General features: G+C 40.8%; 1 protein-coding gene across 1 annotated transcript in view; it reads right to left on the bottom strand.

Moving 5' to 3' along the window:
• The window catches only part of LOC128695781 (zinc finger protein 271), a 120,383-nt gene that overhangs the window by 20,546 nt on the left and 84,364 nt on the right, over nt 1-15,473 (bottom strand). The window contains exon 4 of the transcript XR_011393055.1: nt 11,426-11,692. The gene's annotated coding sequence lies outside the window, so the exon portion shown is untranslated. The remainder of the gene's footprint in view (nt 1-11,425; nt 11,693-15,473) is intronic.

Raw genomic sequence — 15,473 nt, 5'->3', positions numbered from 1 at the left:
GGTAGGATTGCTGGTTTCTTTTTCTGTCTCATAAACACGCTAGATAACAGGGATATCTTGCTACTCCTACTTACACTTTGGTAACACTTCACAGACACGCACATGCATATATATATACATACATCTAGGTTTTCTCCTTTTTCTAAATAGCTCTTGTTCCTCTTTATTTCTTCTATTGTCCATGGGGAAGTGGAAAAGAATCTTTCCTCTGTAAGCCATGCGTGTCGTATGAGGCGACTAAAATGCCGGGAGCAATGGGCTAGTAACCCCTTTTCCTGTAGACATTTACTAAAAAAGAGAAGAAGAAAAACTTTATAAAACTGGGATGCTTAAATGTGCGTGGATGTAGTGCGGATGACAAGAAACAGATGATTGCTGATGTTATGAATGAAAAGAAGTTGGATGTCCTGGCCCTAAGTGAAACAAAGCTGAAGGGGGTAGGGGAGTTTCGGTGGGGGGAAATAAATGGGATTAAATCTGGAGTATCTGAGAGAGTTAGAGCAAAGGAAGGGATAGCAGTAATGTTGAATGATCAGTTATGGAAGGAGAAAAGAGAATATGAATGTGTAAATTCAAGAATTATGTGGATTAAAGTAAAGGTTGGATGTGAGAAGTGGGTCATAATAAGCGTGTATGCACTTGTAGAAGAGAGGAATGCAGAGGAGAGAGAGAGATTTTGGGAGATGTTAAGTGAATGTATAGGAGCCTTTGAACCAAGTGAGAGAGTAATTGTGGTAGGGGACCTGAATGCTAAAGTAGGAGAAACTTTTAGAGAGGGTGTGGTAGGTAAGTTTGGGGTGCCAGGTGTAAATGATAATGGGAGCCCTTTGATTGAACTTTGTATAGAAAGGGGTTTAGTTATAGGTAATACATATTTTAAGAAAAAGAGGATAAATAAGTATACAAGATATGATGTAGGGCGAAATGACAGTAGTTTGTTGGATTATGTATTGGTAGATAAAAGACTGTTGAGTAGACTTCAGGATGTACATGTTTATAGAGGGGCCACAGATATATCAGATCACTTTCTAGTTGTAGCTACACTGAGAGTAAAAGGTAGATGGGATACAAGGAGAATAGAAGCATCAGGGAAGAGAGAGGTGAAGGTTTATAAACTAAAAGAGGAGGCAGTTAGGGTAAGATATAAACAGCTATTGGAGGATAGATGGGCTAATGAGAGCATAGGCAATGGGGTCGAAGAGGTATGGGGTAGGTTTAAAAATGTAGTGTTGGAGTGTTCAGCAGAAGTTTGTGGTTACAGGAAGGTGGGTGCGGGAGGGAAGAGGAGCGATTGGTGGAATGATGATGTAAAGAGAGTAGTAAGGGAGAAAAAGTTAGCATATGAGAAGTTTTTAAAAAGTAGAAGTGATGCAAGGAGGGAAGAGTATATGGAGAAAAAGAAAGAGGTTAAGAGAGTGGTGAAGCAATGTAAAAAGAGAGCAAATGAGAGAGTGGGTGAGATGTTATCAACAAATTTTGTTGAAAATAAGAAAAAGTTTTGGAGTGAGATTAACAAGTTAAGGAAGCCTAGAGAACAAATGGATTTGTCAGTTAAAAATAGGAGAGGAGAGTTATTGAATGGAGAGTTAGAGGTATTGGGAAGATGGAGGGAATATTTTGAGGAATTGTTAAATGTTGATGAAGATAGGGAAGCTGTGATTTCGTGTATAGGGCAAGGAGGAATAACATCTTGTAGGAGTGAGGAAGAGCCAGTTGTGAGTGTGGGGGAAGTTCGTGAGGCAGTAGGTAAAAATGAAAGGGGGTAAGGCAGCCGGGATTGATGGGATAAAGATAGAAAAGTTAAAAGCAGGTGGGGATATAGTTTTGGAGTGGTTGGTGCAATTATTTAATAAATGTATGGAAGAGGGTAAGGTACCTAGGGATTGGCAGAGAGCATGCATAGTTCCTTTGTATAAAGGCAAAGGGGACAAAAAAGAGTGCAAAAATTATAGGGGGATAAGTTTGTTGAGTGTACCTGGTAAAGTGTATGGTAGAGTTATTATTGAAAGAATTAAGAGTAAGACGGAGAATAGGATAGCAGATGAACAAGGAGGCTTTAGGAAAGGTAAGGGGTGTGTGGACCAGGTGTTTACAGTGAAAAACACAAGTGAACAGTATTTAGATAAGGCTAAAGAGGTCTTTGTGGCATTTATGGATTTGGAAAAGGCATATGACAGGGTGGATAGGGGGGCAATGTGGCAGATGTTGCAGGTGTAGGGTGTAAGAGGTAGGTTACTGAAAGCAGTGAAGAGTTTTTACGAGGATAGTGAGGCTGAAGTTAGTGTATGTAGGAAAGAGGGAAATTATTTCCCAGTAAAAGTAGGCCTTAGACAAGGATGTGTGATGTCACTGTGGTTGTTTAATATATATATAGATGGGGTTGTAAGAGAAGTAAATGCGAGGGTCTTGGCAAGAGGCGTGGAGTTAAAAGATAAAGAATCACACATAAAGTGGGAGTTGTCACAGTTGCTCTTTGCTGATGACACTGTGCTCTTGGGAGATTCTGAAGAGAAGTTGCAGAGATTGGTGGATGAATTTGGTAGGGTAAGCAAAAGAAGAAAATTAAAAGTGAATACAGGAAAGAGTGAGGTTATGAGGATAACAAAAACATTAGGTGATGAAAGATTGGATATCAGATTGGAGGGAGAGGGTATGGAGGAGGTGTATGTATTCAGATATTTGGGAGTGGACGTGTCAGCGGATGGGTCTATGAAAGATGAGGTGAATCATAGAATTGATGAGGGGAAAAGGGTGAGTGGTGCACTTAGGAGTCTGTGGAGACAAAGAACTTTGTCCTTGGAGGCAAAGAGGGGAATGTATGAGAGTATAGTTTTACCAACGCTCTTATATGGGTGTGAAGCATGGGTGATGAATGTTGCAGCAAGGAGAAGACTGGAGGCAGTGGAGATGTCATGTCTGAGGGCAATGTGTGGTGTGAATATAATGCAGAGAATTCGTAGTTTGGAAGTTAGGAGGAGGTGCGGGATTACCAAAACTGTTGTCCAGATGGCTGAGGAAGGGTTGTTGAGGTGGTTCGGACATGTAGAGAGAATGGAGCGAAACAGAATGACTTCAAGAGTGTATCAGTCTGTAGTGGAAGGAAGGCGGGGTAGGGGTCAGCCTAGGAAAGGTTGGAGGGAGGGGGTAAAGGAGGTTTTGTGTGTGAGGGGCTTGGACTTCCAGCGGGCATGCGTGAGCGTGTTTGATAGGAGTGAATGGAGACAAATGGTTTTTAATACTTGACGTGCTGTTGGAGTGTGAGCAAAGTAACATTTATGAAGGGGTTCAGGGAAACCGGCAGGCCGGACTTGAGTCCTGGAGATGGGAAGTACAGTGCCTGCACTCTGAAGGAGGGGTGTTAATGTTGCAGTTTAAAAACTGTAGTGTAAAGCACCCTTCTGGCAAGACAGTGATGGAGTGAATGACGGTGAAAGTTTTTCTTTCTCGGGCCACCCTGCCTTGGTGGGAATCGGCCAGTGTGATAATAAAAATAACACTCTGGAGTGCTTTAAATGTCAGCTACCAAACCTATACAAAATACGTATGACATTTAAAGGGTTCCAGAGGGATTAATATATTTTATTATTAATAATAATTATTATTATCATTGACATACCTTGTTCACTGAGTTTAATCATTTCTTAATTAAGCTGCCACAAGATACACCAACCGAAAATGTAAACACACAGATGAACACACCAGCTAACCCCTTTACTGTGAACTTCTTTTGTACTTCTTCCATTCTTTGTTGTTCTTCCTCTTTCTACGATACTCACCGCTCACCCTACATTAAGACTACAAATATTTCAAGTAATGAGTGTACTGTATGTGTATTTTACTTTTTTATTGTTTTCTGTAATATGTAAGAGTTATGGAAATTAAAACAATGTTATCAAGTTGGAGTTTCCTTTTTGTTTTTTATTTTTAATATATGCATTTAATTCACCATTTGGCATTGTTACAAAGTGGGTGGAGCTACAGCAGAGGAAGAAGCCAGCAGTGTCTCAGTAGCTGATGCTACCTTATGCCGCAAGGAGATTTTTTTTTTTTTTGCAACAAGTCGGCCGTCTCCCACCGAGGCAGGGTGACCCAAAAAGAAAGAATTTCCCCAAAAAGAAAATACTTTCATCATCATTCAACACTTTCACCTCACTCACACATAATCACTGTTTTTGCAGAGGTGCTCAGAACACAACAGCTTAGAAGCATATACGTATAAAGATACACAACATATCCCTCCAAACTGCTAATATCCCAAAACCCCTCCTTTAGAGTGCAGGCATTGTACTTCCCATTTCCAGGACTCGAGTCCGGCTATATAAAAATAACCGGTTTCCCTGAATCCCTTCACTAAATATTACCCTGCTCACACTCCAACAGATCGTCAAGTTCCAAATACCACTCGTCTCCATTCACTCCTATCGAACACGCTCATGCACGCCTGCTGGAAGTCCAAGCCCCTCGCCCACAAAACCTCCCTTACCCCATCCTTCCAACCTTTTCGAGGACGACCCCTACCCCTCCTTCCTTCTCCTACAGATTTAAATGCTCTCCGTGTCGTTCTACTTTGATCCATTCTCTCTAAATGAACAAACCACCTCAACAACCCCTCTTCAGCCCTCTCACTAATACTTTTATTAACTCCACACCTTCTCCTAATTTCCACACTCCAAATTTTCTGCATAATATTTACACCACACATTGCCCTTAGACAGGACATCTCCGCTGCCTCCAACCGCCTCCTTGCTGCAGCATTTACAACCCAAGCTTCACACCCATATAAGAGTGTTGGTACTACTATACTTTCATACATTCCCTTCTTTGCCTCCATAGATAACGTTTTTTGCCTCCACATATACCTCAACGCACCACTCACCTTTTTTCCTTCATCAGTTCTATAATTAACCTCATCCTTCATAAATCCATAAGCCGACACGTCAACTCCCAAGTATCTGAAAACATTCACTTCTTCCATACTCCTCCTTCCCAATTTGATATTCAATTTTTCTTTATCTAAATTATTTGATACCCTCATCACCTTACTCTTTTCTATGTTCACTTTAAAATATTGTATAATTATACTATTACTATCAATAAAGGTTATCTACCTATCATATTAGGTATAACATAAATACATGTATGTAGAAGCATGATAAAGATGCCCAAATTAATAGAAACTGACATTATATCGAGAGGTGGGTGGAGCTATAGGAGAGGGAGAAGGCTCTCACAATGATGTGTGGATGGGTGTACCTCACGGCACTATAAAATATTGTATAATTATACTATTACTATCAATAAAGGTTATCCACCTATCATATTTATTACAGACTAATAATATGTACAGTGGAACTCCTAGTTTCGGCCATAATTCGTTCCACAAGCTAGGCCTAAACTCAAAACGGCCGAAAGATGAAGCAATACAGTGGAACCTCAAATTTCGAACTTAATCCGTTCCAGGAGCTAGTTCTAAATTTGAAAAGTCTGAAATTCGAAGCAATATTTCCCATAAGAAATAATGGAAATACAATTAATCCGTTCCAGAAACCCAAAAATATTCACAAAAAAATACATTTTATAGAGATTAATTACAGTTTTACATACACACAACAAATGCTATAGTCTTTAATTATGTATAGTAATATAAAATAACATTTTTACTAACCTTTATTGAAGGTTGGTGATGGCATCTGGAAGATAGGGAGGAGGAGAGAGGGAGTTGGGGTTATTGTTTGGAAAGAGAATCCCCCCTCCTTGAGGACTTCCGGTATCAAAGCCCTCTGGGGTTGCTTCACTTCTCTGTATTTTAATGCCACTAGGACCAGCTTGAGAGTCATTGGACCCCAGTCTCACAAAATAACTGTCTACAGTCGTCTGTTTCTGTCTCACAAAATAACTGTCCACAATCGTCTGTTTGTCTCACAAAATAACTCCACAGTCGTCTGTTTCTGTCTCACAAAATAACTATCCACAGTCGTCTGTTTCTGTCTCACAAAATAACTGTCCACAATCGTCTGTTTGTCTCACAAAATAACTCCACAGTCGTCTGTTTCTGTCTCGCAAAATAACTGTCCACAATCGTCTGTTTGTCTCACAAAATAACTCCACAGTCGTCTGTTTCTGTCTCACAAAATAACTGTCCACAGTCGTCTGTTTCTGTCTCACAAAATAACTGTCCACAGCCCTCTGTACATCCTGGCAAGCTCAACAAGTCTCACTCCAATCTCATACTTCTATATTATTTCCTTCTTCACATCTATGGTGTTTCTCACTTTCTTTACCACAGGGGTACTGCCAGCAAGTTTCTCTGAGCCCATGGGAGCTTATTTCACAGCCCCACAAGCACTAAACACAATTAAATAATCGTAAAATGTGTGAATGAGATCACAGGTTAGTGTTCACTCAAGCATAAACAAAGCTAGACTGCTCACGGCGCCTGCGCGGGAACACGGACAGAACGGGCCAGCAGACAGGTCCCGTACTCGGCGGTCCCAAAATAGGGGCGCGTTCGATAATAGGGACACAGTTTGTCCGAAAAAATGGTCTTATTTTTGAAACGTTCGATATGTGATACGTTCGATTTTTGAGGTTCCACTGTAATTCAATGATATATTGAAACTAGATTATTAATTAGTGACTTTGTTGGCAAGAACCAAGTCAAGCAGACTGTTTCCTCTAGTTGGCTCTGTCACAACCTGTTCTAAAAAGCAATCCTGAACCATATCAAGAAAGTCATTAGACTCAAGATTTCCTGTCATATTGTTCCAATCAATTTGTCTAAAGTTAAAGTCTCCCATTATCACAACATTTTCATATCTAGATGCTTTATGAATTTCGTCCCATAATAGCTTACTGCACTCCCTATCAAGGTTTGGGGGCCTATAAATCACACCCAAAATTAATTTGTCACAACCCTTGAGAAACTGTAGCCAAACAGATTATGTGTTCAATGTTTCTAATCTTATATCAACAATTTAAATTTTCTCTGACATACATCGCCACTCCACCACCCTTCCTGTTGACCCTATCAGTGTGAAATAATTTATAACCCTGTATGTTGCATTCAGAAGGAATTTCTCTATCTTTCAGGTTGAACCAGGTCTCTGTTATACCAATAACAGTATTTAGATAAGGCTAAAGAGGTCTTTGTGGCATTTATGGATTTGGAAAAGGCGTATGACAGGGTGGATAGGGGAGCAATGTGGCAGATGTTGCAGGTGTATGGTGTAGGAGGTAGGTTACTGAAAGCAGTGAAGAGTTTTTACGAGGATAGTGAGGCTCAAGTTAGAGTATGTAGGAAAGAGGGAAATTATTTCCCAGTAAAAGTAGGCCTTAGACAAGGATGTGTGATGTCACCGTGGTTGTTTAATATATTTATAGATGGGGCTGTAAGAGAAGTCAATGCGAGGGTCTTGGCAAGAGGCGTGGAGTTAAAAGATGAAGAATCACACATAAAGTGGGAGTTGTCACAGTTGCTCTTTGCTGATGACACTGTGCTCTTGGGAGATTCTGAAGAGAAGTTGCAGAGATTGGTGGATGAATTTGGTAGGGTGTGCAAAAGAAGAAAATTAAAAGTGAAGACAGGAAAGAGTAAGGTTATGAGGATAACAAAAAGATTAGGTGATGAAAGATTGGATATAAAATTGGAGGGAGAGAGTATGGAGGAGGTGAATGTATTCAGATATTTGGGAGTGGACGTGTCAGCGGATGGGTCTATGAAAGATGAGGTGAATCATAGAATTGATGAGGAAAAAAGGGTGAGTAGTGCACTTAGGAGTCTTTGGAGACAAAGAACTTTGTCCTTGGAGGCAAAGAGGGGAATGTAAGAGAGTAGTTTTACCAACGCTCTTATATGGGTGTGAAGCATGGGTGATGAATGTTGCAGCAAGGAGAAGGCTGGAGGCAGTGGAGATGTCATGTCTGAAGGCAATGTGTGGTGTGAATATAATGCAGAGAATTCGTAGTTTGGAAGTTAGGAGGAGGTGCGGGATTACCAAAACTGTTGTCCAGATGGCTGAGGAAGGGTTGTTGAGGTGGTTCGGACATGTAGAGAGAATGGAGCGAAACAGAGTGACTTCAAGAGTGCATCAGTCTGTAGTGGAAGAAGGGCAGGGTAGGGGTTGGAGGGAGGAGGTAAAGGAGGTTTTGTGTGCGAGGGGCTTGGACTTCCAGCAGGCATGCGTGAGCGTATTTGATAGGAGTGAATGGAGACAAATGGTTTTTAATACTTGACGTGCTGTTGGAGTGTGAGCAAAGTAACATTTATGAAGGGGTTCAGGGAAACCGGCAGGCCGGACTTGAGTCCTGGAGATGGGAAGTATAGTGCCTGCACTCTGAAGGAGGGGTGTTAATGTTGCAGTTTAAAAACTGTAGTGTAAAGCACCCTTCTGGCAAGACAGTGATGGAGTGAATGATGGTGAAAGTTTTTCTTTTTCGGGCCACCCTGCCTTGGTGGGAATCGGCCAGTGTGATAATAATAATAATAAAAAAAAAATCTATATTACCTACACTTGCAAGTAATCTTAGCTCATCTATCTTATTTCTTAGACTCCTACTATTTGTATAGTAAACCTGTAGAGCTAGTCACTCGTTGCCCTCTACTATCTCTCTCTGTTTGTTGATCAATTGATTTGCCTTTACTAGCATTTTTATTCTGAATATTGTCTTTTAAACAAATCCCTGAGGTATCCTGGTAATAACTGCTGTTTTTAACCCTAATGCTGCAACCTGATTGTTTCCCACAAACACCCATACCTCTATTATCTGTATCACTGTAAACTGTGAAGTGATAATGTTACAAACTGTGAACATATTACAATGCAAACTGATTATGTTGCAAGCTGTTAGCTGATTATGTTGCAAGCTGTTAGCTGATTATGTTGCAAACTGTGAACTTATAGAGGGCAGCTCCGCTTTACAGTGCTTCGCTTTACAGTGCTTCGCTTTACAGTGCTTCGCTTTACAGTGCTTCGCTTTACAGTGCTTTGCTTTACAGTGCTTCGCTTTACAGTGCTTCGCTTTACAGTGTTTCACTAATGCAGCAGTTTTCAATTATACACCATTCTTCATTTATTTGAACTTCCTACAATAAATATATTCATCACTCACTGTCAGCTAAGGATGAAAATATTTTAAGGCAAGTAATGTGTGTACTGTGTATGCATTTTCTAGGCCTACCTCTATTGCTCACTTAGTATGTCATAGTGTAAATTATCACGGTTATGTATGCATCAGAAAGTGAAAAAAAGGTACATTTCACTTTACAGCGAATTTTATTTTATAGCAGTGGCCCAGAACTTAACCTGCTGTATAAGCGAGGCCCACCTGTACTGCAAACTTGGAATTAACTTAACCTGCTGTATAAGCGAGGCCCACCTGTACTGCAAACTTGGAATTAACTTAACCTGCTGTATAAGCGAGGCCCACCTGTACTGCAAACTTGGAATTAACTTAACCTGCTGTATAAGCGAGGCCCACCTGTACTGCAAACTTTGAATTAACTTAACCTGCTGTATAAGCGAGGCCCACCTGTGCTGCAAACTTTGAATTAACTTAACCTGCTGTAAAAGCGAGGCCCACCTGTACTGCAAACTTTGAATTAACTTAACCTGCTGTATAAGCGAGGCCCACCTGTGCTGCAAACTTTGAATTAACTTAACCTGCTGTATAAGCGAGGCCCACCTGTACTGCAAACTTTGAATTAACTTAACCTGCTGTATAAGCGAGGCCCACCTGTGCTGCAAACTTTGAATTAACTTAACCTGCTGTATAAGCGAGGCCCACCTGTACTGCAAACTTTGAATTGATTAATTAGCACAGTCAACAGTGATTATGTGTGAGTGAGGTGAAAGGGTTGAATGATGATCAAAATACAGTGGACCCCCGGTTAACGATATTTTTTCATTCCAGAAGTATGTTCAGGTGCCAGTACTGACCGAATTTGTTCCCATAAGGAATATTGTGAAGTAGATTAGTCCATTTCAGACCCCCAAACATACACGTACAAACGCACTTACATATATACACTTACATAATTGGTCGCATTGGGAGGTGATCGTTATGCGGGGGTCCACTGTATTTTCTTTTTGGGTCACCCTGCCTCGGTGGGAGACGGCCGACTTGTTAAAAAAAAAAAAAAAAAAAAAAAACTATGATCTGGTTAATGTTACAAACTGTGAAGTCATTAATGAAAACTGTTGACTAATAGTATATTGTAAACTGTGAACTGCACATGCTTGCAGCTCAGTTTGCAGCATTCTCAGCTCACACACTGAGGGGCCCAGGATCAATCCCCAGCATGAGTGAAACACTGTTCAACTACCTGTAAGTAGGTACCTGGGTGTTAGTTACCTTACACCTGCTGTCCCTGTTCACCTAGCAGTAAGTAGGTACCTGGGTGTTAGTCGACTGGCGTGCGTTGCATCCTGGGGACTAAATTAACCTAAGTTGCCCAAAATGCTCTGGATAACCAGGTAAACTCCAGGTAAATAACCAGGGACTTTCTTTCTGTATACACGTATTATGTCCCTGACGTCAACTCAGGGCCGCAATAGTTGCATCATGGTCTTGAAGAAATAAAAATTATTTATTATTATTATTATCTGTATTGTATTTATTATTACTGTATTTATTATTATTGTTACAAATTGACCATTTATGCTGTGAACTACACAAGAACAGCAATACAGTGATAAATAAGGACCCTAATGGAAATATCAAAAACCTAATGGAAAAATCAAAGACCTAATGGAAATATCAAAGACCTAAGGGAAATATCAAAGACCTAATGGAAATATCAAAGACCTAATAGAAATATCAAAGACCTAATGGAAATATCAAAGACCTAATAGAAATATCAAAGACCTAATAGAAATATCAAAGACCTAAGGGAAATATCAAAGACCTAATGGAAATATCAAAGACCTAATAGAAATATCAAAGACCTAAGGGAAATATCAAAGACCTAATGGAAATATCAAAGACCTAATGGAAATATCAAAGACCTAATGGAAATATCAAAGACCTAAGGTAAATATCAAAGACCTAAGGGAAATATCAAAGATCTAATGGAAATATCAAAGACCAAAGGGAAATATCAAGGAACCAATGAAAATAAATCACAAAGTTTCTTGGGTTACACTGGGTAATTTACACATAATTACTAGCTATGATAAGTGTACTTGTACATAATTACAAGCCATGACAAGTGTACTTGTACATAATTAGAAGCTATAATAAGTGTACCTGTACATAGATAAACTTAGTGAACCGTCAAGGTTCAGTTTTAAGGACGTTCATCACGTGTACGTGAACTAAACCAACACAATAATGTTACAAATACGAACAATGAACCAAAACAAGAACAATACTAAGTTATAAATATTATATTGAACCAACACAAGAACAGTAATACAGTTATACATACATGTTGAGGGTAACAAGGATCCCAATGTTTGTTTCTTGTGTCTATGAGGGGCCCCTGACGGCTTAAGTCGTACCGAACCCGGCTTCACCATGTATGAGGGGCCCCTGACGGCTTAAGTCGTACCGAACCCGGCTTCACCATGTATGAGGGGCCCCTGACGGCTTAAGTCGTACCGAACCCGGCTTCACCATGTATGAGGGGCCCCTGACGGCTTTAGTCGTACCGAACCCGGCTTCATGATGTACGACCATAATATGTCGCCCAAACCTGGCCGACGAAACAGAAAAGAACAAGAGTTTCTTTGTAAATAGATCCAATGGACCCCCATGCCAAGGCCCAGCACAGAGGACACCCCCCCCACCTGAGTTCAGTAGCCAGCTTCCTACTAAAGACTGTTAGAAAATTATCCGCAGAGCGGAAAATGGTGGTGGTAGCCTACTCTGCTGGCACAATAAACTAGCCACTTCGGTGGCAAAATGTAAATATATCTATCTAATCTGCTGGATAATAGGATACCTTTCAAACAGAATATCCTCTGTCCTCTACCATCTGAAATGCGTAGGGAGACACTGGTCAGAGAAATAGCAAGCATCGAACTTAAGCTAAAGGAATCTTATAGGAGTCAGGAATCGCGGGAAGAACTAAAAGCCATAAATGAAATCGAAAGAAACCCAAAGTATTTCTTCTCCTATGCCAAATCAAAGTCGAGAACAACGTCCAGTATTGGGCCACTACTTCAAAGTTTATTCTCTATAAAGATTACAATGTTGAATTTACAGAATTTGGTTGTTGTGTGGTTTACATGTAGTTAAATAATGATTACAGAGTGTACCACTAGAACGCCTAGCATGGCTAGGCATTTCGGGCAGACTTAGTTTAATTCTTTATTTTAAAATATTACAAATTATGAGGTAAGTTGGTATTATGGCTAAGTGACTAAATACTAGTTTGTGAGTTTAGCAATGTAAATGCTTTTGTTTTGGCACAGTACATAGTTTCAGTATTGGAGTATCATAGGATTCATTATTTTAAGATTGAGATTAATATTTCTGTTTATGGTCAAATGGGTGAGTGAGTGTAAGTGTGAACCACCAGGTGGCATTCATGTAGTTAGTTTAGTTTAGTTAGTTTAGCAAGCCGCTAACCAGACTGAGAGTCGAAGATCAAAATGATTTTTTTATGAGAGAGCCACAGAATTTGGTTAACACAAGCCTATCCGATGTTATCCTGACGCCAAATGACTTCGAACAGGCGATAAATGACATGCCCATGCACTCTGCCCCAGGGCCAGACTCATGGAACTCCGTGTTCATCAAGAACTGCAAGAAGCCCCTATCACAAGGCTTTACCATCCTATGGAGAGGGAGCATGGACACGGGGGTCGTCCCACAGTTACTAAAAACAACAGACATAGCCCCACTCCACAATGGGGGCAGTAAAGCAACAGCAAAGAGCTACAGACCGATAGCACTAACATCCCATATCATAAAAATCTTTGAAAGGGTCCTAAGAAGCAAGATCACCACCAATCTAGAAACCCATCAGTTACACAACCCAGGGCAACATGGGTTTAGAACAGGTCGCTCCTGTCTGTCTCAACTATTGATCACTACGACAAGGTCCTATATGCACTAGAAGACAAAAAGAATGCAGATGTAATATATACAGACTTTGCAAAAGCCTTCGACAAGTGTGACCATGGCGTAATAGCGCACAAAATGCGTGCTAAAGGAATAACAGGAAAAGTCGGTCGATGGATCTGTAATTTCCTCACTAACAGAACACAGAGAGTAGTCGTCAACAGTAAAGTCCGAGGCAGCTACGGTGAAAAGCTCTATTCCACAAGGCACAGTACTCGCTCCCATCTTGTTCCTCATCCTCATATCTGACATAGACAAGGATGTCAGCCACAGCACCGTGTCTTCCTTTGCAGATGACACCCGAATCTGCATGACAGTGTCTTCCATTGCAGACACTGCAAGGCTCCAGGCGGACATCAACCAAATCTTTCAGTGGGCTGCAGAAAACAATATGAAGTTCAACGATGAGAAATTTCAATTACTCAGATATGGTAAACACGAGGAAATTAAATCTTCATCAGAGTACAAAACAAATTCTGGCCACAAAATAGAGCGAAACACCAACGTCAAAGACCTGGGAGTGATCATGTCCGAGGATCTCACCTTCAAGGACCATAACATTGTATCAATCGCATCTGCTAGAAAAATGACAGGATGGATAATGAGAACCTTCAAAACTAGGGAGGCCAAGCCCATGATGACACTCTTCAGGTCACTTGTTCTATCTAGGCTGGAATATTGCTGCACACTAACAGCACCTTTCAAGGCAGGTGAAATTGCTGACCTAGAAAATGTACAGAGAACCTTCACGGCACGCATAACAGAGATAAAACACCTCAATTACTGGGAGCGCTTGAGGTTCCTGAACCTGTACTCCCTGGAACGCAGGCGGGAGAGATATATGATTATATACACCTGGAAAATCCTAGATGGACTAGTACCGAACTTGCACACGAAAATCACTCATTACGAAAGCAAAAGACTTGGCAGACGATGCACCATCCCCCCAATGAAAAACAGGGGTGTCACTAGCACGTTAAGAGACCATACAATAAGTGTCAGGGGCCCGAGACTGTTCAACTGCCTCCCAGCATACATAAGAGGGATTACCAACAGACCCCTGGCAGTCTTCAAGCTGGCACTGGACAAGCACCTAAAGTCGGTTCCTGACCTGCCGGGCTGTGGCTCGTACTTTGGTTTGCGTGGAGCCAGCAGTAACAGCCTGGTTGATCAGGCTCTGATCCACCAAGAGGCCTGGTCACAGACCGGGCCGCGGGGGCGTTGACCCCCGGAACTCTCTCCAGGTAAACTCCAGGTCCAGGTAATAAGAAAATGAGTACTATTCTTAATGAAGTTCAAGAAATTTGTAATCGACTAGGCCTCATAATATCTTCCTCTAAACAAAAATATTGGCAAGCAAACGACCCCCCCTCCCATCTATTTGCAGGGTGAAAACATTAGATTTAGATTTTGCCACCGAAGTGGCAAGTTTATTGTGCACCCCATATCCATCCTGTGGACGGTAGCGCGAGAGCATATGGATACACAAAAGGCTTAGGAACTAGGCCCCAAAAGGGCTAACTGGAGTACATTTGGATTTATATCTACATATCTACAAATCACTTATCTGTTACAAGCACATCTAAGAAATTTGCTTAGTATATCTGGTATCTTATTTTCATTAATAAGATATCTTGAAATGTCACATTCAAATTCAAATTCAAATTCAAAGTTTATTCTGTATAAGGATTACAATGCTGAGTTTACAGAATTTGGTTATTGTGTGGTTTACATGTAGTAAAATAAAGATTACAGAGTGTACCACTAGAACACCTAGCATGGCTAGGCATTTCGGGCAGACTTAGTTTAATTCTTAATTTTAAAATCTTACAAATTATGAGGAAAGTTGGTATTATGGCTAAGTGACTAAATACTAGTTTGTGAGTTTAGCAATGTGAATGCTTTTGTTTTGGCACAGTACATAGTTTCAGTATTGGAGTATCACAGGATTCATTATTTTAAGATACTGTCTATTTCTCTATTCCTCAATAAGTGGACAATTAAGCACATAGTGTTCAAGACAGAGACCATATGCCTGACCACAAAATTTGTATTTAGTCTGATCATCATGTGTGTTTCTCTCAAACTGCCAGAAGTACTTGTAACCAAGCCTAAGCCTGGCCACTACAACATCAGCCAGTACTTGCAACCAAGCCTAAGCCTGGCCACTACAACATCAGCCAGTACTTGCAACCAAACCTAAGCCTGGCCACTACAACATCAGTCAGTACTTGCAACCAAGCCTAAGCCTGGCCACTACAACATCAGTCAGTACATGTAACCAAGCCTAAGCCTGGCCACTGCAACATCAGTCAGTACATGTAACCAAGCCTAAGCCTGGCCACTATAACATCAGTCAGTACATGTAACCAAGCCTAAGCCTGGCCACTACAACATCAGTCAGTACA

Source organism: Cherax quadricarinatus, chromosome 41, assembly GCF_038502225.1.
Source record: "Cherax quadricarinatus isolate ZL_2023a chromosome 41, ASM3850222v1, whole genome shotgun sequence".
Lineage (NCBI taxonomy): Eukaryota > Metazoa > Arthropoda > Malacostraca > Decapoda > Parastacidae > Cherax > Cherax quadricarinatus.
The sequence above is the reverse complement of the archived record's forward strand: the minus strand, read 5'-3'. Positions and strand labels throughout refer to the sequence as shown.